General features: G+C 49.7%; 1 protein-coding gene across 1 annotated transcript in view; it reads right to left on the reverse strand.

The window, feature by feature from the left end:
* The window catches only part of LOC144110524 (uncharacterized), a 52,968-nt gene that overhangs the window by 29,384 nt on the left and 361 nt on the right, over positions 1-23,223 (reverse strand). The gene's annotated exons all lie outside the window — the stretch shown is intronic.

The following is a 23,223-nucleotide window of genomic DNA, read 5'->3' on the forward strand; positions in this document are numbered from 1 at the left end:
TGCGGCATAGTCACCTAACGCAATCACCTGAAATCCCGCCAAATAAGACGGGGCATGCTTGCTCCATCTCGTGGTATCAATAGCAGGCGGCTTGGTCGCAAAGTAGTGCTAAAATAAATTTTCCCCACACCCCGTGCGTCCCATGAACTTTTGCTGCCATGTGTGAACACTAAGCCTCAGGAGAAAAGAAACCATGAAGACATCCAAAGCAAATTCCATTAAACTGAACAGCCCCTTTGGAATTCAACCCCCTCGAGACCAAATGGAGCCTGCAGGTCACGTGACCAACGAAAAAAGAACAGTCAGTACTTTCGCCAAACTCAATACGCCCCTCTCACAACGGCCCTCACTACAGGGCCACAGAAAGTTGATCTCAAATACACTACACAGACGCACACACAACTTTCAAGAGGCCTTTTGCAGCATTTTCCAGCGCCTCACAAGCACGCGCCCTGCCCAATGCCAACGAAGGTTGCACCAGGTGCGAGGAATGTGCTGCGTGCACGGGGTGGCCACCTGATCGCAGGGAAGCGCGAATGGTGGTCATAAGAGAGCGCCCCACCAGGAGACGACAAAAGTAGCGGGAAGCATGTACAGGGGAGGTGTCGCGTGACTGGACCCAAACTGTTGCATGTGCCTCTCAGGGGACATTGCAGGTGCACCTCTCGTTGTAAACACACCAAGCGCTTTCACCACTGCAATGACCTCACAAATCTCGTAGCACTTTTTCCTGGGCTGCAACGAACTGCGCGCAGGCATTGTCTAGTTTTGTCACATTATACATGCAGCGTGTAATCCATAGATCACGATGTTAAAGAGGATCGAGGGTCAAAATTTCGAACACAAAATGAACATGCTTGTTATTCGCTTCAAATATTTGATTTGAGAACTAAAACTTCCGAATATGTTCCGAACAAGTTGGTGACTCTCATAAATCAAACCATAAAAAAACCACAATATCTGAGCAAATTATCAACAGACCAAGTTTGAAGTGTCAGGAAAATAAAAAAACAGCGTCCTATTCACTTTCTTCGTCGTTTATTGCTCAGACCGGAGGTATTTGGATGCTGATAGGCTTGAATGGTCATGCAAAATTCCACTAGTGGACTTTCCCCCATATCAATCAGGATATTTGGGATGGCTGACCGCTCGCTTCGAACAATTACAATGCAAAAGCGCGTGGATTGTTTATTTGATCCTTCCATAATGTGTTACATATTTAATGTTCACACCCATGGCCCTTGTCCCATCGCCTTCACGACTCTTCTAGCGTGATTTCCGGCATCTCGTTTTGGTGCAGGAAAGGCCACGTGCGGAACTTGGCATGGGGTTCCTGAAGGGGGGCCCGAGTCAGGGTCATTAGCAGTGCAAGCGATTTTGTAAAAATCCCGCCTATTGCATGGTACATTTTAACCCATATACCTCTGAAGTTCGCGTAACAGTAGGCGTGACAACAATAGGAGGGTCCCTGTCGTTAGGCCAAATAATAGCCTGGCACCGTAGTTTCAGTTTCCGAGCTTAGCCGCAAGTCCACGACGATGGTGGCTATCGGCTGCACATTCCCCAGCCGTCCGAATCCAACTGTGCACCACTTTCACTCACCACTGGCGTCGCTGATCATTTATTTTCCTTTTTAGGAGCAGTTGTTTTAGGAAATTTGCCTACTTATCTTTTTCTGAAACTTTTTTTTCGTGCTGAACATATATTCAAATGGACTTTTCCTTCACATCTGTCTTGCATTCGTATTAAGACATTTCGATACTCGTGCACCCCTAACAAAAAATAAAGGCCGGCAACGCTGGTGGCATGCAGTACTGAGATGTGCTCTGCCTCCAAGTAAATTCCAGCATTATTCCCCCAATGTAACACACATCTCTCTTCAAAAGCATGCAACTGCTACGAGACACTGCTGCTGTTCACACCTCAAGTGCAGAGTGTTTCAGAGAGCACTTTCAAAAATTCTTATAGATAAGAGTAATTGACACAGAAAGATCTTTTCAGGGCAAACTGTCAGTTGCGGCACACGTCATTTATTTAAAAGTGGCAAACTATCAGAAATCAAGCTTATTTTGGAGAAGGTGGAAACCACCATCCAGTATCATTAGTGGATTACTGTAGTGGATGGTGGCACGGAGGATGGTGGTTTAGTGGCACGGTGAGCAGTGGTTTGGTGGCATGGTGAATGGAGCATTAGTGGCACAGTAGATTATGCATGGTATGCGGGGTTTAACATCCCAAAGCGACATATGAGGAACGCTGCAGTGAAAGGCTGTGGATTAATTTCGACCTCTTGGTGTCCTTTGGCGTGCGCTGGCATTTTTACATTTTGCCTCCGTTGAAATTCAGCCGCCGCGGCCAGGACTCGATCCCGCGATGTTGGGATCAGCAGCCGTACGCAGAAGCTACTGAGCCACCGCAGCGGGTACTTATTTAAAAACCATGCTAATTATCTAGCTAGCTAACTTTATAATTAGCATATTCTACAGCGATCACGTTTAATGGCGAGTTAGCAACCAAAGGCAAGACAATGCCATACCCGTTTTAGAAACGAAGAAGTACCCTAAAGCCCCGCAGCACGAAAAAAATCGGGATTTTTTTCGCATGAAACTGAAACTAAGCGCATGAGGCGCGCAAGAAGTTCTGCACAAACTCAACGTTCGCTGGTGATGCGTATACGAACGACTGTTTGATGAACAATGGCAAGAGCAACTCAGTATAAACCATGCATTCAGTGTAATCAACACAGTGAACAGTATACCTTCTCTGCATATACCAAGGAGCTTTACACAGGCCAGCTTTTGCAGTCAACATAATTAGCAGTGTAGAGCCTCGGAATTTTCAACATGTGTCAGCTAACGGCGATGCCAGTTCTCTGTCTTGAGCAGCTCATCAGATCACCGACAACCATTCGACTGTGTAGGAAACGAAATTACACACCAATATCTGACCTGCCGTGGTGGCTCAGTGGTTAGGGCGCTTAGCTACTGAACCGGAGTTCCCGGGTTCGAACCCGACCGCGGCGGCCGCGTTTCGATGGAGGCGAAACGCAAAAGGCACCCATGCCCTGTGCAATGTCAGTGCACGATAAAGATCCCCAGGTGGTCGAAATTATTCGGGAGCCCGCCACTTTGGCACCTCTTTCTTCCTTTCTTCTCTCACTCCCTTCTTTATCCCTTCCCTTAAGGCCTGGTTCAGGTGTCCGCCGGGATGTGAGACAGATAATGCGCCATTTCCTTTCCTCACAAACCATTTTAATGCGACAGCCTTATGGAGGTCGTATCACAGAAAACTCGGTGTCGTCGGCGTCTTTGGCCATGAGCGAAAAATGCCGCATCTCGGTGGACACCTGAACCGCCGTAATGGAAGGGATTCTCCTTCCCTTACGGCGCGGTACGAGTGTCCAGCGAGAATTGTGAGACAGGCGTCATTTCCTTTCCTTAGAACCAATTTTCATTTCAATTTCCTTCCCTTACGGCCCGGTTCGGGTGTCCACCGATATATGTCAGACAGGCGTCCTTTCCTTAAATTGTCCAATTAACGGGCCACGCGTCGCGCCGAACGGGCGTTGGCGTTCTGTGGACTCCTTGGCAGCGCTGCAGCATGCTGTCGCGTCTCAATCTTAAAGAGGAAGCTTAAGCGTCCCCCAAATTTTCTCGTCAATATCTGCGCGTTGGGAAAAAAAATTGAAAATCGGTTTTTGGGGAAAGGAAATTGCACAGTGTCTGTCTGGCATATTGGCGGACACCTCAACCGCGCCGTAAGGGAAGGGACCAAACGTGAGATTCATAAGCTTTTCCGCCGGTGGCACGATTAAAAGCGTTCCCAATGAGAACGGCGCCGGCTGTCGAACGACGGTGTGGAAGGGGACAGCTAATGAAAGCCGCTCCGACAACCGTATACTCTATTCCACATGGGCGTGCTGAGACTACTTCGCCGCGCACACCAAAGGCAAAACGCTTCTTTCCACGCGAACTTGCCGAAAGAGACACCGCCGGACATCATATGCGAGTGACGGAAGTAGTATTCGTATCGCGGGATGAGAACCCGCGTACACCGCAATAAATGACGCCAGAGCCAGCAGACGCTTAGCGCGCCGCGATTAATTATTTACCGATGTCCGAGTGGGAGCCCGGCAGGAAATCACGGGGAGGCATCTCTGGAACGAGGCGCCGCGACCTCTCCGAAGATAATTAGCCCAACGCCCGCAGTAAGTCTCCTCCGCGCGACGAGCTTCTTCTATATACAGCGTGCAAAGCAAGAACACAAAATACAAGACGCGGACCCCACAGACGTTCGCGATATATCTCGCGGACCTAGTCGCGTAAAATCCATGCAGCGCTGTGGAAAGTAGTCCTAAGGCCTCAGCCAAGCTGGGCGTAATAATAATAATAATAATAATTGGTTTTTGGGGAAAGGAAATGGCGCAGTATCTGTCTCATATATCGGCGGACACCTGAACCGCGCCTTAAGGGAAGGGATAAAGGAGGGAGTGAAAGAAGAAAGGAAGAAAGAGGTGCCGTAGTGGAGGGCTCCGGAATAATTTCGACCACCTGGGGATCTTTAACGTGCACTCACATCGCACAGCACACGGGCGCCTTAGCGTTTTGCCTCCACAAAAACGCAGCCGCCGCGGTCGGGTTCGAGCCCGGGAACCCCGGATCAGTAGCCGAGCGCCTAACCACTGAGCCACCACGGCGGGTGCCAAGCTGGGCGCAGAGCGCAGAAAAATTTGCACCCTTAAGGGTGTTTTGATGCGCTATATGTATCTCATAACCTTACACCCTTTTAAATGGGCGTCACGCTGACTGAAACACCCGTTCACGGCGGTAGTTACAGTTGCACCCATTTACCGCAAATGCTTTGGATACATGGAGTGAACCCTCATTAAGGGTGTAGCAAGTAGCCATTGCTTAGTAAGGTGTCCGTCATTTGTGGGATTCATGTACCCCAAAAAGAAAGATGGAAGTCACTAAAATAAGCAAACACCAGATTGTTTAAAATACACGTGGTCGGCTTATATGAGAGCCGCGACTGTCACGATGATTGCCGGGCATCTTCTTTGCGCCTTGCCCAGACATGTTTGCAACGAGGACGCATTTTTTCATGGCCGCAGAATGACTATGATGCATTCTATCTTGATATATTAAAAAAATTAGCTACGGCACGAGGCGACATCTCAGTAAAGGCCGCTCACACAACAATGCGATGCCAGCCTATGCTATCACCATAAAGAACCCAAACAACCATGCTTTATAAGGCGGAATAAAAGTTACTTATCGAGATGATTGAATTCAGCAAGCAAGCACACAGTCGACACAAGCAGCCGCAACGTGTCGTCGCGTATTTACCCACTACACATTTCCTCCGGGCTTTAGAGCCATTGGCGCCCGGCGGCCGAGCAGATCCACCTAATTATCAAATTGTAACTCGGACAACGGTAATTAAGCTGCACACATAAGGCTTAAATTACCTTTTAACAAAGACCATATCATTTATTGCAATGCTAAACGTACGCATGAACAGGCCCAAATTGCTCGGACACACTATAGGCAACTTTCCATCCAATGGAGCTCCAACATTTACACCTGTGTACCATCAAAGGGTTATCGGGTGTAATAAGGTCGCCATCATACCCACTCCGATTTTTTAGGTGAACCCACAAAGTGGAATAGAATTATAAGGGAGTATAATCACTCATTAGCATCCACCCAAGTGCAGCCACACGCCCTACCATCTGCTAGCCTTCCTGGTTACCTAAGTCGGTAAAGCGACTGCCCCGGACAGGCGGTGGTCTCGGGTTCGAACCCCGGACCAAGAAGCATTTTTCTTAAACTACGAAGCTGCTGTGGAAGCTGTACAGCTTTCCTTTGTAGTCGTATGGCTGCACTTGGGTGGATGCTAATGAGTAATCACTCCCTTATATAATATACACAGCGCACCTTTCTTAAAAAGCTACAAGTGAAGGCGAGAAAATTCAGCAACGTTTTACCCTTGCCGGTGAAATTCTCTTTTTTTAACTACACCCTAAACAGAAAGGAGTAAAAAGGCAGTAAACTCCCCTTTTTAGCGCGCACACTTTCGTTGAAGGGTGTGCGACAGACATCTTACTCCGTTTTTACTCCCGCATAGGCATATCCGTGTGTAGAGTGCATACATCACGCACTCGAGCCTCCATCGTCTAGAGCTACGGCTGCTCACCCCCCCCACCCCCCCCCCCCCCCCCCCCGCGCACATCGAAGTGCCCGAGCAAGTTGAACTAATACCCGTGTTACACGGGCGTTTTCAACGGCAGTTCAGTTGATTCTCAGTTGAAGTGAACGGGAGCTAGCGGTGTTACACGGCAGTGCTAACTGCCGTTGTAACTAACTGCCGTTGAAATCTCAACGGCAGTTGAGTTCGACTGAGATCGGGGATCCCAGTCGAACGGCCAACTGACAAGATTGCGACCTACGGACCGAAAAACTTGCCCTCTTACTGGATTGTCTTGGCTCAGTGTGCTTCGAACCCGCAAATTTCTACCGCAAAGCAAAAATACACAAAAAGAATTGTCACTATAGTAAAGAGTATATACACTACGATCATTTACAGCAAGAAGAAAATGCACACACTGCTTTTTTCTTATTTACACATCGCTCTAGACGCGAGGTCATGTGGTTAGAGTGCTAACTGAACTGAACGCGAAGTGCTCGTGTAACAGCTGGCGATTTCATTCGAGTTCAACGGCAGTTGAAATCCTCAACTGGCGGTTAACTGAACTGTCGTTGAAAACGCCCGTGTAACACAGGTATAAGCCAACGGAATTCACTTTCCTGCCATTTCGAGCAAAAAGGGCCTGCTCTGTCGGCGTCTTCGAAACTACGCAAGGCATTCTGTCAAGCGACTACGCTCTGTTCCACTCTAAGCGTGCAACTCTGCGGAAGAAGCTGAGCAGGTATATGCACTGCGCACGCAAAACCGATTCGCCCCGCTGCCTCTCACTTACATAATATTCAAAGCCTCGGCAAGCGGCTGTACGAAAGCATGGTAACGAGTCAAACAAAATGCCAGACACTGCAAGCCACGGTACGCCAGCACAAGGTCCCGACTAAACATACTTGATTTCTCAAAGTGGCGCAGTCAGGCATTCAGTTCTCCCGATACCCTTTGATTCAAACGACGACTTTTCCAAATTTTACCCACAGCATTTTGGGGCGTGGATACAGCCAGTTAAAACAGGCGCGTTTGGCTTTTGCAGCGTAGCCCGCTAGGAACGAAACGGCGTACAGCGACACTGCAGCTCGTACAGCGCTGCACCCTTTTAATACGAGACTGAGTATACAGCGACTCAATTATCGGCGACGAGTGCCGAGACACGTCGGTTTCTTTTGCCGCTCGCAATCGACCCCGGCCTTTCCGCGCGTTCTAACAACGCTCCTTTGAGAGGCGCGTTAAGCGGAAACCACGCGCGCGCAGTCAGTTAGCTGGGACATGGAAGGGTGCTCGAGGTAGGAAGGACGCACCCCGAAACTGCATAAAAATCAAGTTGCGAGTTTCGGGAAAGGAAAAAAGGGGGAGGAGGTAACACAAACGCTAATACGTGCGAATAGGTTTAGTTTATGGGGGTTTAACGCCCCAAAGCGACTCGGGCTATGAGAGACGCCGTAGTGAAGGGCTCCGGAAATTTCGACCACCTGGGGTTCTTTAACGTGCACTGACAATGCACAGCACATGGACCTCTATAATTTCGCCTCCATCGAAATTCTAGAGGCCCGTGTACTGTGCGATGTCAATGCACGTTAAAGAACCGCAGGTGGTCGAAATTTCCGGAGCCCTTCACTACGGCGTCTCTCATAGCCTGAGTTGCTGTGGGACGTTAAACCCCCATAAACCATAAACGTGCGAATAGTCGAAATTTCGAACACAAAACGAACATGCTTGTTACTCGCTTCAAATATTTTATTCGAGAAACTGACGTTCGAAAACTCGCCATTATGTTTCGAACAAATTGCCGACTCTCATAAAGATCCCGTCGTTCTGGTTGGACCGCGACGGATATCTGCATGCTCCTTCGCTGACTCGGAGAGCTGCTCTGGATCGCCGATTGGAATGCGTCATTAGATATCTTGGCTCTGTCCTCAATGGGATAGGAAGGAGGCTACGAACGTGAGAAGGTTGCGGTCTAAAAAGGCTAACGGCACTTGCGGCCGAGTCTTGTTTCCTCGTGTTCGCGGAGCAAGGCTTAAATTGTCACCGAAGACGCAACTGAGGATGGCTCGCATATCCACTGACTCCACCGTTCAAATTACAAAGATTGCACAGTTAAAACGGAGCTTTCATAACCTACAAAAGCAAAAAATAACTACCGCCGCTGTCAACAAACACTGTCGCGGTCAACCGCGACAGTGCTTGACGATAGACACCTTTAGCATACTGTGTTACCGTTACCGAAGTACCGGGAGGCCGCCGACCGCCTGTGAGCGCGCGCTGATTGGTCCCGATGCTGCAGGAGCGCGCGCAGCTGCCGGGCACCTGGCGCCACCTGGCGCCCTTTTGCGCGTGCACATTGGCATTTGCGCATGCGAATTGGCTGTGCGCGGGCTCCCGGTACTCCGTTACCGGTAACACGGGATGCTTAAGGTGTCTAATAGCTCGGTGGCGGAGGAGGACCGCCACCCAGCTTTGCCGCAGAACAGGGCCTCCATAGACGTAGGCACGTCCGCTCCTAGAGGATTGGCTATGTCCTCCGAAACACGGGGACGATAGCGCCCTCGCGTGCCTGCAGGAAAACCGAACATGAAGAGACCCCCCTGGAGGATCTCGAACCTTTTCAGCAATAAAGCTTTCTTCCTCTCGTGTACGAACGCAAGCTCCGCCTCATGGCCTTGACCTCTCAAGAATTGGGAGGACCAAAGTAACACACGGACAAGGTCCCCGTCAATCCTACACTTTCTTGCCCAATAGCCTCCCCGACCAACGGTGACAGACCTAGCTTCCTCTTCGAAAATTAAATTATATTAAACTCGTGCATTCATTGCGGCACGAGGTAACTTTACTGAAATAGAAAATACCACACGCCGAAGATGGGATCTGAATGCACGACCTCCGGATGTCGTCTGCTCTGCCAACCGAGGCAGCGGCTGACTGCCAGTCTTCTGCCTTCGTGCAGCCGAGTGTGCTCACCAGGCCACATTCGACTACAGAGTGGCGGACGGTCCTGTTATACCGCAAGCTCCACACAGAGTCGAACGGGGAGAGCGGAAGCTGCGAGAGAACCCTCTATGCTCTGTTAAGGCATCAAGACAGCAAGAACCGAGGCCCTCGCTACAGTTCCAAGACATATGATTGAAATACACTTTGCTGCGTTCCGACCGTTTGCTTGTGTTTTTGGAATTGTCCAACATGAATAAAATTAAAAAAGACCTCCGAATTTAAGAAATATTGGAGCCTACAGCACCGCACAGGATCGGGCCAGACCCCGGCCTGAAAATGCGGTGTTTCGCCGGGCCTGGACCAGGCCCGTGCTTGAAGTTCCGGGGCCGGACCGGGGTACAGGGCTGATTAGACGACTTGTGTCCGGCTTTTGATTCATTACTGCAGCGTTACGTACTCTCTGGGCGTTCTAGCAGCGACAGAGATGAAACAGGGCAAATGTGAAGGCTGATAAAAGAAAAAAAAGAGAACTCTTATTTGCTTGTTTATTGCTGCCTACTTCGGTCGCATTTTCCTCGCATGATAAACATTACGAATCCTACTGCTTTATTTTTCTTTACCAGCTGCCCGAAACGTATCAGATATGAAGGAATCTCGGACGCGACACTCTTTCCACGGAGTTCTTTGCTCACGCGGAATGACGTCATTTGTAGACAGGGTTTCATCAGCGTCACTCACAGTGCAATGTCCAAGTAACATCGGAAGCGCACGCGTGGCAACGCAGTAGTGAGAGGAATTTTCAGTGACTGAAGTGAAGAACCAAAAAAACCGCTCATGCAAGTCCTAAAGCGTAAAATCCAGCAACGGGCTGCATTACTGCGGCATGCTTAGTGAAACGCTGTAACGCTTGACACGCCCCTCATTTGCACGAGTGCATTCGGCTACTGAATATTAACAGAATACCGCTGGCTTCGGCTGTTTCGGCTATCAGTAAGCCACGTGCGCGGTATTAGAGAGTTATAGCATAGCGTGATCTACTATCCGCTGCCGTGATCCGCTTCCGCGAGGCGTCACTGCTTACGCGCTGATTGGTCAGTCCCGACGCGACACGCGTGCACGCAGCTGACGGGCACGTGGCGCCATCTGGCGCCAAGGATTTCTGCGCATGCGCAGTGGCGCCTGGCGGGAGCGGCTCACGGATGCGGGCCGCTATGTATACCTCTTTATTATCTACCGAAATGCGCCCCGCAACATGCTCGGCTTTGTGTTAAGAATCGCTGGAGAAGGACCTCTGTTCGACTCCTTGGCGGGCAATGGTATGTTCCAAGATCGCCGTTGATTGTGTGCCTTCGCCCCCCCCCCCCAAGAACACATCTCTGCGCGACGATAAACACCACTCTGAAAGAGTTACAATCGTTTAGGCCACATCGGGTCATTTTAGACACTACGCAGTAGAGCCCACAAGGGTAGGGAAATTATTGCTCGTTGTGACATACGTATTAATGAAGCCATGCAGGCAATAAAACCAAGGAAAGCATAGGGGGAACGTTGCGATGTTTTTATGTGATAGCATAAGGAGTGCGCTGAGGCGTTTTCCCGGCGGTGCTGTTACATTGCTTTCACAGTCGGTTTCTGGGCCAAACATGGCCTCCCAGAGTATCGGACAAGTGCGGAACTGATCGCGTTCGAATATTGCGAGAGATCTATAGTAGGATCGATACAACTTCAAAAAACAGCAGTTGTTAACACTGGGCCACGATCCGCGGCGTACTCGATTACTCCACTAGGCAGTCATAAAAGTACACGAAATCAGCCTTTTGAAGTCTGACTTTATTAAACAAGCCAGGTATGAAAATTCTAGATCTTGTAGCTTTTTCTCCTAATTAGCCTCTTGTTTAGGTGACAAGAGAAGTTTTAACAACGGACTACGTTTCTGTCGTGAAGGAATTCTGTGCGCTGGTCCTAAATGTGGGCGGAGCTTCACTGCAGGCATAAGTTGTATCCGACTATAGCAGAGAATTGATGGTCGCAACTTGCGTCAGCCGTCGGCAGGGAGCCGAACCGCCAACCAACACACGTAAGGGTGTCTATGGGAGCGGGCAACACCATGGGTGTCTATGGCATTGGTGCCTAAGGGGAGCCGCTATGCTATCGCTTTGTCACCCGTAGTCAGCGATTAAGCGTTCCACTTTGGGGATTACTTTACATTTGAATTTGTGGTGTTCCATCAAAGGGTAAAAGAGTATTGCTTGTGCAGCAATTAAACTGAACGTTAATCTCGGTAACTTAAAGGGGCTGTGAAGGGGGCTCTAAAAAAGGTGCGGCATGCCTGCGATATGCAAGCACGCCGCTTCACGAATAATGTCCAGCAAGAATTTTTTTAAATGCGCTTTGTAGAGGCTGAGTTATCTGTAGTTAAAATTCGAATTTCAGCGTCTTCGCGCCTTTCCCTCTCCTCTCGTCACTTTTTGCACGCTGGAAGGTAGGCGCTCCTTCGCCGACCCCCCTCTGGAAGCGGAGCTTCCCGACCGGCCGGAGATGAGCGGCTTATTGGCCGCGGTAGCTGCCTGACGTCTGAAAGAATCTAACCAATGACCACCTCTCACCTTGTCTACGTAGATGCGAGCGACGGAGAAGGGTGCGAGCATGAAAAAAGTCGCCGGGAAGGGCTCTCCAACTTTGACGCGTGATTGTGGGTCGTCTGGTGCGTGTAGAAGAGTATTATTTGGCTCTGGTTTTCATGGCAACACAGTGCAATGATCAAGTGAGTTAATGTGCTCTCCTCGGAAGGCGTTTCAGAGCCCCTTTAAGAGCGGTTCTTGGCTCCAGTGAATAGTTATTTAAAACCGGCGCTGTAAAAAAAAGACAAATGACGCATACTAGAGGCTCTATAGCTTCCCGGTCCAATTGACAAAACGCAAGCACATGCGGCACATTTGTTGATCGAGCATATTTCGTTAAGCGCGCAAAATGTTCTTGAGCTGCACCCAGTAGATCTTTAGATGTCAATGTTCAAAGCTAACCGTCACCACTAAAGAGGTATTCATAGGGGCGATGTAATCCATCCCTGAGTGACAGCGACTGCGTACACGTCACGCCTTCGAGAGTACTCGCAGCTAAGCAGCTTCCGGTTTTGCTCCGGCGGCCGCCGCCGATCGAGGAGGGGACCGTTCGTTCGGCCTCTACGTTCAGTCCCTGTCTTTCCGGGAGATGTGGCCTGCGGTGTCATGCGTGGGGTGCAGCCCGCTGCCGTCTTCCTTTTTTTTTTGGCTGTTCCCCTTCTGGTTTCTTTTCTCTCTCATTTCCCCTCCCTTTGGGACATCTATTCTGTTTCGTCTTTTTTTCGCCTCCTGTGTCCCGACACCCACACAACCTCGCAAGGGAATACCGCTTTAAAACACGACCCACGGAGGCCTGGGCCCGTTTGCTTTGAACATACTCGCTAGATAGCAGCACACGGAGTAGGGCAGCCCAAAAATAGCGTTTTTATGGCACTGGACCTCCTTACAGGGCTTCCGCGCGCTTGATTCCGTTGTACAAATTATATTAGCCAAATTTTATACTGCCGAGTCTCGGGAGGATAAGAAGCGGACAGTCAATGAAGCCAAGGAAAGCATCTGCGACTTACTTTTTTATTTTTGGCAATGCTGATCAAAGGGGCAAATTAACTGCGCAGCTGTCTTCTACTTTTCAGATTTTTTTTACTTCTACTTTAGGCCAATAAATATCTCGCTAAATTGCGCGCGCGAGGTTGCACTCTAATCACAAATATGCCTACTTGGTACGAGTAAAAAGGAAGGTATGCTCCAGTGCACTCCCTTTTACAAAAAGGAATTGCACTCATACAAAAGGGAGCGATCAAAGGGAGTGCGCTCGAGGAGGGTTTATTCCCTTTATACACCTTTCGTGTTCACAGGACAGTTTATTCCCTTTATACACCTTTCGTGTTCATAGGACAGCTTACTCCCTTTTTACACCTTTCGTGTTCAGAGGACAGCTTACTCCCTTTTTACACCTTTCGTGTTCATAGGACAGCTTACTCCCTTTTTACACCTTTCGTGTGCAGAGGACAGCTTACTCACTTTTTACACCTTAAGTGTTCAGCGGACAGCTTACTCCTTTTTGCACCTTTCGTGTTCAGACAGCTTACTCTCTTTTTACACCTTTCGTGTTCAAAGGACAGCTTACTCCCACTTTACACCTTTCGTGTTCAAAGGACAGCTTACTCCTTTTTTACACCTTTCGTGCTCAGAGAACAGCTTACTTCCTTTTACATCTGCCGTGTTTAGAGAACAGGTTACTCCCTTTTTACACCCCTCGTGTTCAGAGGACAGCTTTTTTTACACCTTTCGTGTTCAGAGGACAGCTTACTTCTTTTTTACTCCTTTCGTGTTTAGAGCGTATACAGCGAACCTGACACTCGCAATCATCTCAATACATGCATCAACACGATAGCTCGCTGCACAACGCCAACAATTGTCACGAGGCCGCTCCGAAGGCGCCAGATCTACACGAGGCCGTGGGCGAAGATGAATGAAGCCAATTGCCGAACCCTCAAGAGGCCGGCTGCCACATCGATGCAGAGCGCCCCTGCTTCAGCACCGCTCGTAAGGAGAACAAAAACAAGACGGCTCTGCACGCGGCGAGCAATAAGAAAAGCCCACACAGAGCAGAGCAGAGCCCTTTTGGCTCGCTTTATTTTCTCCGGGGGAGGCGCTCTTATTTTAAGGCGCCGCTAGGCCCGATATAGAGCGGCACTTTCTCTTCTGACTGAAGTGCGGCGGAGACCTGCAAGAAGAACAACTAGCCCCGAAATCTCGCGACCTCGGCGGCCCAGTGGCGTGAGTGCCGACCGCGACGCCGGTGCTTCGTCGTAAGCTTATACAGGGAGCACCTATTTTGCTGTATTTTTGCTTTGTTTTGTTCGTTGTTTCGTAGAGGCTGTGTGCGGCGCTTTTTTGCACGCGCTGCGTCTCGCGCGCAAGGCTGAATGCGTCACTCGGGTGGCGGGTGACGTCGCGAGTGACGTAAGTAGACGAAGGGAGAGGGGGAAAGGAAGGGGGAAGCTCATGGCCGGGGCCCCCCGCACGCGGTCCGTATATGCGCTACAGGCAGGGGGTCCCCCATGGCAAGTCGAGCCAAGGATTAGGAAAGAAAAGATATGGAGGGGAAAAAAGAAAAGGTTTCCCCAGAAAGCCATGTACGGCTACAAAGAAACCTAGGTATACAATTCTCCATACGTATATATATATATATATATATATATATATATATATATATATATATATATATATATATATATATATATATATATATCCCAGCGGCGACATGTACTTGTTTTGTAGCGAGAGCTACATTACTGTAGCCGCTTCGCCTCTTCAGCATGGTCGCACCGCTCGGCGCGCCATCTGGCATGCCGTCACTCCGCCGTTGCGCTCGTCGTGGAGCAGACGGCTCACCAGTTGTGCGCATGCGTAGTAGAGGTTAGGCGTAGCGGCAGGCGAGCCGCAGCGTTTGTTAGGTGTCGCGTCAGCGTACCGACGTGGTCGCTCGGAGCCCGCGGGAGAGGGCGACCAAACACATGAGGGCATACGAACTGGCATCTCCAGTCGGGGGTGGGGAGACATCGTCGGAACAGCCCCTCAATTATCCCCTGTCCGTAGCTAATCGTCTAATTCAGCGGCGACGGGAACCTTATCCGGGGGCAAGGGGGACAAACTATAGCAATGATACAGAAGGGGCGCTGCTGCCTTCGCAGAAACGGGCCGCGGCTTTTGGTCCCACCAATCCCCACCTACGAGGTATTTCCGGCGCCGACGCTGAGATCTGGCCTCCCCAGATATCTGCGTCTCCCTGCGTCGCCTCGCTGCAAGCGCCGAAGAAACGCTGCCTTGTGCTTCGGCCGTTATGGAGAACGATGAGTCGGCTAGGCTGAAAGAAGCCAGACTTCGGAACGATACAGCGTGCCGAAGAGACCGAGGAGCGTGTCAAACGTCTCGATAAGCGTCGTAATGAAGACGCGTCTAGACGAGCTCGCTTAGCCTCCGACAGTGAATCCGCGACGGTAGAAGACGACGTGCCGAGTGGCGTCTCTGAAGGAAGCCAGACTTCAGCGTTGGGACGAAACAAGCATAGACAGAGATTAGCCAAGTAAATCATCAGTAGCATTACATCGCTTAACCAAAGCGAAGCCTAAGCGTAGTCATGGCCTGTAGCTCTCGCTACCTATACCAGGTTTAACCAGAGCTAAACCACAGCCAATTTTTTTCTCCTGCTTTCTAATCAATTATGTTTAAGAGATGAAATAACTACACTATTAATCTCCCATTGGTCGGCACCACAAAAAGTAAACATTTGCCTACTAGTCCTTGGTTTCGGTGGCTGTTGGCTTCCTCCTCCTCCTACACACACACACACACACACACACGCACACACACACACATACACACGCACACACACACGTGTTTACAGATGCATCCTCAAACTGAGGAACTCGGACAGGATCCTCGCGTGCGAATTGCACATGGAGTGAACCCTCCCATTTTATGTTTTGCGAGCCTAATTGGTTGCGAGAAAAACTCCACTTTTACCTGGAACCCATGCTCCGCAAGCTCGCCAGTGTACATGGACATAAGTGTACGCTGGCTGTGGGCGCCCCAACGGTTCAGCACATTAGGCTTCAAAGGAGAAAAGTTTACCGCAGTTTATTTAATTTACCCTCCACGCAGTGCTGTTTTCTTGCCAGCAACGCCTGACGATAAGACGTCTGTCGTGAAAACTCAGCGAAAGCATTTGGGTTTACCCTTGACGATTACTCTGACTCTAAGTCGAGGCTTCATACACACGACAGAACTATTCAGGAGGAAGAAAATGGGTGGCGCATATAAAGAGTGGAGGTGGTGTGGGCGTGGAGAGTATAAGGTCGAGGGTGACGGTACACCCTAAGCACGAATACCCCTACATGGGAGTAATGCGGGTGTGCCCTAGAGGACAACTTACTCCCTTTTTTACTCCTTTCTGTTTTGAGTGTAGGTGGGTGGGCAGCTCAATAGCTAGCGAGGCGGGCAGGGGAAGTGGCTGGAGGGTGGTGTTCATGGAATTCAGCTGGCTTCCCCACTGCGACTTCGAATCCGATTTCGCCGCCGATTTTTCCTTACGCCATCTCCTGCGTGGGCTTCCATAGCGGGTGGAGATAGGTGGGTAGGTGATGGATCACGCTGGGCGAGTAAGGACGTCACCGACTATGTGACTGTGGGGGCGGTCACTGAAGCACGCAGTTGTGATATCTGCGTCACTTGATCACGTGATGTCGTGCGACGCGCGTGCGCGCTGCAAGGTAAAGAAAAAAATAGGGGCATTTCCACCGCCTCAACACCAAACTGCGTCCGAATCTCCGCACAAGATCCTATATAGTGCACATGCTAACAGATATTCCGGGAGAATGTGTAACCACGTGACCGTAGGTGCCGCACGTTCTCGTTACGGGCCCGCACCACAGCCTGTACATCCGTTACGACTCAAGCCCACCACGGCAAGTCTTTGTGGGCTCCAGGTGAACGCGAGTTTTTGGTCACAACGTACAACGACGCCGTTCGCCTCAGGAGAAAGTGACCTTACAAGAGGACACCGTAAATAAATCCACGCAATTGTTCGAGCATATATATATATATATATATATATATATATATATATATATATATATATATATATATATATATATATATACATATATATATATATATATCATATGGCACAGGTATGATATATGATATAGGCATCATAAGGTATATACCTATACCATCGCTATACTATAACCACAGCAGAGGACCCAACCTTGCCGCGAAGAAAACGCCTCTGCGATTTTGCTCTCTCATTAGTCCGTTTGACCAGAGCAGTTCTTCGCGCTACTGCTATCTGCGATACAGTGAGGAGACTACACAAACACCTGTGCGGAGCTCGCTGGGACGGCCTCTAGCTTTCAACCCACATTATGGAGAGGTCTTTGCGGGTTGACGACAGCAAATGTGCGGCTAGTTGCCTCTACACACCCTTTTGACCACTTTCATTCAAAAGCGTGGATTTACGAGTGGTTATCTGAGGAAAGTGCGTAGAACACAAACACTGCCGCCGAGTGGCAACCATGACAATGACGGCATATACCTGCAGAACACGCGTGGGTAGCGGTGATATTTATGAACAGGTGGGATTAGCCTCACAGCGTACAGAGTACTGTGTGTATTCCAAAGAGTTAGAGCACGTGCAAATGCTGCGAAGGCGGGGATCTCAGCGTACACAACCGAAAACGTTTCAAGGAATGAATAGGAAAAAGGTTAACACTTTTTATCGGCAAGCTAACACATAACAGCTCGTTTCACTCTAAACAGAAAGGAGTACAAAAGGGAGTAAGCTGCCCTCTAGAACACACCCTTTTATAACGGGTGTGTACTCCCTTTCTACTCTCATTGAGGTGTATTCGTGCTTAGAGTGTTGGCGAAATTACGCATACGTCAAGAGGACATGAAAAGCAGTGCTTCGAATGAGCACAAAGCTTCTGCATAAGCCACATGCGGACAAGCAAAATACTCGCGAGACACAGCCCCCTAATGGCGCGTTCACACTTGGACGTTCGGCGGCGAGAGCGAGCGGAATCCGCTGCCGCGGCGAAGATTCCGCCGGAATACCCAGCGGAAAGGCCGATCGGTCCAGGACCGAATTCTGCCGCCGGAAAAAAATCCGCCGAATCTCGTTAGCCAATAGGAAGGCGAGCACCCGCGGCGACAAACATGGCGGCGCCCTTCGATGCAGGACGCCTCGCTTCGGACTGAATTCGTCGCTGTTACTGCCTTCTTCAGCGCGTTCAGAGGCCATAAAAGAGCCAGCGGTCTTTCGCTTTGTCTTATCTCGCCCATAAGAACACGTTTGAGCGATAAATTTGCTTTATTTTTATTTCGTGTGACGATTCTTCGCCTTTTAGGCCTAAGAGGGGCGTCGGTTTGTTGACAACAATGGTTCCTCTCCTAACCACCAGATGGCGCCACTACACGTTTAAAATGTGAGAATGTTATAAATGGCGTAACATCCGATAAGGTGGTGGTGGTAGTGGTTTTATTAAAAATAATAGTAAAAAGGAAGGAAAAGATTTTTGCTAGCCCCGGCATCTGCCATCGATACTGAAGCACCTGAGCTGGGGCAGCGGAAATAAAGGATAGCAGGCAGAATGGAGAAATGAAATGAAAGAGGTGAGGGGACAGGAATAGAGGACAGGGGGAGAAGTAATATGTACAAACTATTAACATCCGATAAAATAGCTGCATTTAGCGTACGCAAGCGTGCATACGGTTTTGGTATGTAGACAGCATCGATTAACCTCTTGCCACATCTGTGTACGCCGTGAGCAGACGACACACAGGCGATGAGCGGCGACGCGGTGGCCGGGAAGTGTGAACTAGAGTCACTTTAGTGACTCTAGTGTGAACGAGACAGCATTTAATAATAATAATAACTGGTTTTTGGGGGGCAGGAAATGGCGCAGTATCTGTCTCATATATCGTTGGACACCTGAACCGCGCCGTAAGGGAAGGAATAAAGGAGGGAGTGAAGCGGCCGCGGATTCCGCTTCCTCTCGCCGCCGAATGTCCAAGTGTGAACGCGCCATAAACCTTCGCTGTCAACCCCACGCGGCGGCGAACATTTGGGGATCGCGTTCGGGGCGCGCGCTCGCCTTACGACCCGGGGCACAGTTTAAAAGAGCCGTGGCCAGGGCGGCGTGCAGATCGCATTTGGCTCACCTCGCTTTTGCTCCAGCTAAAAGGGGGCGTGCGGAGCTCGTGACCGGCGTGACACTGACTGCGGCGGCCTCTCTCGCGGTCCAACGAGGGACCGGGAAGTAAACAAGCAAAAGAAAGGAAAGAAAAAAAAACACGGAAGGCGACACGACAGGAGACACGGTCACGGTTGACCCGTCGCCTTCCTTGCACTGTCCCGCTCTTCCTCGAACCTGAGAAGCAGCTCGCCCCCCGCGTACATACGCTGCCTGACATCCGCGAGCTGTTTCACCGTAGGAAGCGAGAGGGTTTCGATGGCCAGATCACGGATGACTCGAATTTCCGGATAATACGAATTTTTACGGGGTCCGGCACAGAATCTGTCATGTGCGCGTTCCGGAATTAGTTTTGTTTTTTTTTTTGGGGGGGGGGGCAGGAAATGGCGCAGTATCTGTCTCATATATCGTTGGACACCTGAACCGCGCCGTAAGGGAAGGGATAAATGAGGGAGTGAAAGAGCAAAGGAAGTGAGAGGTGCCGTAGTGGAGGGCTCCGGAATAATTTCAACCACCTGGGGGTCTTTAACGTGCACTGACATTGCACAGCACACTGGCGCCTTAGCGTTTTTCCTCCATAAAAACGTAGCCGCCGCGGTCGGGCTCGAACCCGGGAACTTCGGATCAGTAGCCAAGCGCCGTAACCACTGAGCCACCGCGGCGGGTTTCCGGAATGAAGCGAATGCTTATTCAGATGATGGCAGATGATATACGAACGGGGCAGAGGAGGGCAGTCTGCTGCATGACAGGTTGGTTACGAAAGGGCAGGTGCAGCTGCCCCTGATTAATTCATTTAGTGTGGACACCCTACCCACGCCATAAGAGAAATGAAGGAGAGGGTGAAAAGAGTGAGACGGCAGAGAGAGACTGCAGTGGGAAGTAATAATTGGTTTTTGGGGAAAGGAAATGACGCAGTATCGGTCTCATATATCGTTGGACACCTGAACCGCGCCGTGAGAGAAGGGATAAAGGAGGGACAGAGAAAAGGAAGAGGTGGCATAGTGGAGGGCTCCGGAATAATTTCGACCACCTGGGGATCTTTAACGGGCACTGACATCGCACAGAACGCGGGCGCCTTAGCGTTTTGCCTCCATAAAACCGCAGCCGCCGCAGTCGGGTTCGAACCCGGGAACTCCGGATCGCCGTGGGAAGGGTTTCTGTTTAATTTCAACTCCCTGGAATCGTTCAGCGTTCTCTGGGCGTTGCACGGCTAGCACTCGGCCACTTTTTCCTTTACGCCGCGGCTGGGATTCGAACCCGCGACCTCTTGCACGGCAGCTCCACGTCACAGCCACTGGGCCATCACGGCCGGGACATGTGTACAGCAACGCCGCCACACCCACGATGTGGGACTGTGAAACCGCAGGCATCTGGTTGCTTGATTGATGGATACAGCGACTGAACGACTGGTTGGTTGACTGAATTAAACATGGTATAATCCACGGTCGATGCACGGGCGCATTATTTATGCCATCGGAGAAGACAATAACGCTTGCGGTGTTAGGATGATCAGGAAAACCAAAGTCGCGCGCCGTCGATTTTAAACGCGCTTGGTGTGCAATGAGCGCAGAAACGTGCTATTAAACAAGCCTGCGCGAAGAAATGGCAATGAGAACAGCATATATCGGAATTAAGCAGGACTACTGAAGTGAAATAAACAGGGAAGAAAAATCGTACGGATTTCGGACGACACCGGGCGTTTCCGCGAAATTAGTGTGTCCAAGGTTTGAGTGCTCTTAATGCTCCTCATCGCGTGCGCATACGTCGAGGGAGCGCAATTTGCAGTTATCAACGCATCTTCGACGTTGCGATCGAGACCTCTTGCCACCCCCCCCCCCCCGCCTGCGCGCGCGCACGCGCACACACACACACACACACACACACACACACACACACACACACACACACACACACACACACACACACACACACACACACACACACACACACACACACACACACACACACAACCTTTTCATCTACACGCATACCCGGAAAGTCGACAGCCTTGAACGCAATAACGTCTTCCATAAGGAGGGAAAAAATAATAAAGGCTTGCGCGGCACTAACCAGCCGATCACAATCTAAACCCTCGAGGAAGTTTATTAACTAGAGAGAAAAACAGAGGGATGGAAACTTCCTCGGAGTCTGCGTCGAACAACGCATATGATAAGAACGTTGGCAGATAGCGAGCCGCGAAGTGCTTGTACTCTCCTCGCTATAGCCGGTAGTTAGGGGCACTCATTAATGGGTGAAATAGCGAAAACCGAAGCTGCAGTAAATTATCAGAAAGTAGAAATAATAACAGCCCATCGATTGAAGGTCTGGCGGAGGAAAGGGAGAGAGGTTTAGCTACGACAAACTGGGGTAATGAATTCGAGGGAGGCGCGTTAGGAGTTAAGAACAGTACCGAATACAAGCGAGAAGCTGTAAATTAACCTAGCGACATCCGACATCAGTGACGGTGCAGTTTTTGTCAAAAGTTTGGAGCCCAGGATGCTTGCTTCTGAGTCACACCAGAACTGCTGCTCTAATGCACCCCCAGTGTTTCAAATCTCTTGAAAGTAAGAACTCTTGACCTGCCCCCTCTAATAAGCAGGACATCCACGAATGCTGTAGGAGACCCACTACAGAGTTTAGAAGAAAGCCCCCCGAGCTCTAAACTTTTGACAAAGGCAGTACCTAACGGCGCTAAACATAGTGTAGGTGGCGCTGTATAAACTGCCGCACCCCACATCTCTCTCTCATCATGCCTCCTGGTGAGGAGCGATATTGGAAGCGTCAATTAATAAGGCTCGCGGGCAGTTTTCCCGCCACGGTAACTATGGTGTGACGTCTGTTTACTTAAAAACATCAGTATCTGAATGCTGCGCATCAGAGAATAAAACGATAAACCTAACTTTATTTTCTATTTACTATTGTTTCTTTGCAATCGCGAAGTTTACGAACTGCGTTTGGACTTCTCCAGTCTGCGACTTTTACAAAGTTAACGAATTAAAGTTCGAAACTTAACGATACGGGGTTGTGGCTAAAGGTTTGCTTTTTCTCTGTATATAATGCGCCTATTTAATTCGTTATATCTTACTGTATTTATGTAATTATATTCCACTGAACTTGCTTTACTCTTTACCTGAATTTTTAGCGTCGCTTGTAGTATAGTTTACTTTCCCGCCAATTAGTGTATTATTACTAGGTAGTATTTCAGATCCCGCGAAAACCCCTCCATGGGACTGCAGTACAAATAAGCTGCACCGCACGATGCTTGTCAAAAACAGCAGCTCTACATCGCTTTTTCTGCACGTAGGTTCCAAAATTTGTCGGGAATTGAGATCAACCATAATAGAGACTCGAAAAACACTCGCTTTTCCTTTAAATATGAAGTGTGAATCGACATGCTTCAGGTATATATATATATATATATATATATATATATATATATATATATATATATATATATATATATATATATATATATATATATATATATATATAACGTCTTAAATGAGCGCTGGTTTCTCCGTTATTTATAACCTTCAATCTCTTAACGGTAAGCGATGAGAACAGCGTAATCTCCAGCCCCGAGCGCGACCCTTCAAACGCCTTCCCGACAGCTTCAGTGTGAAGTCGTCGGCGCCGCTCAAACTCGCCAAAGCGACTGACGATCACTTTGGCGAAAGATACAGCGCCGAGATGCGGCGCCGTCACACACGATACCGGGGCGCGCGGGCGCCAAGAGGCGCGACAAATGACAACACGTCTGGATTGACGCAGTCGGACACCCGAGAGAACTGGAGAGTCTTCTTCGCTCATCTCGGGCTTCTTTTTTTTTTTTTTCTTCCAGCGCTGGGCCACTTTGGACGCCCGCCGCCCGCAGACACAGAGAGAGTTAAATATACATGAACTGAGTAGGAGAAGCCGTGTGCCAAACCGCACCCGTCGGAAACCAAGCGAAGCAACAGCAAAAAGACATCGTGACCGCGAAAACGTGAAGCGCACAAACACGGGAGCCGCCAGCAGAAAGCGCTCCCACTGCTCATCTGATCCCTCCCTCCGACGAGCTCAGTTTTGAAACGTTATGAGCAGCGCCCAAATATAGGAGCTTGAAATTACCCCATTTCGAGCAAGGCCGGAGTTGAAGTGACAGGGGGAGAAAAAAATACAAAGGCGAGAAAGTGCAGACGAAAAGTCACCCTTCCTTTTTTTTTTATAATTAGCTCAGCAAGTGGATCTGCTGCAGAGCCCAAAACAGCTTTCGGGAGGGAAATTTTGCGGGG

The sequence above is a fragment of the Amblyomma americanum genome, chromosome 11 (genome assembly GCF_052857255.1).
Source record: "Amblyomma americanum isolate KBUSLIRL-KWMA chromosome 11, ASM5285725v1, whole genome shotgun sequence".
In the NCBI taxonomy this organism is placed as follows: Eukaryota; Metazoa; Arthropoda; class Arachnida; order Ixodida; family Ixodidae; genus Amblyomma; species Amblyomma americanum.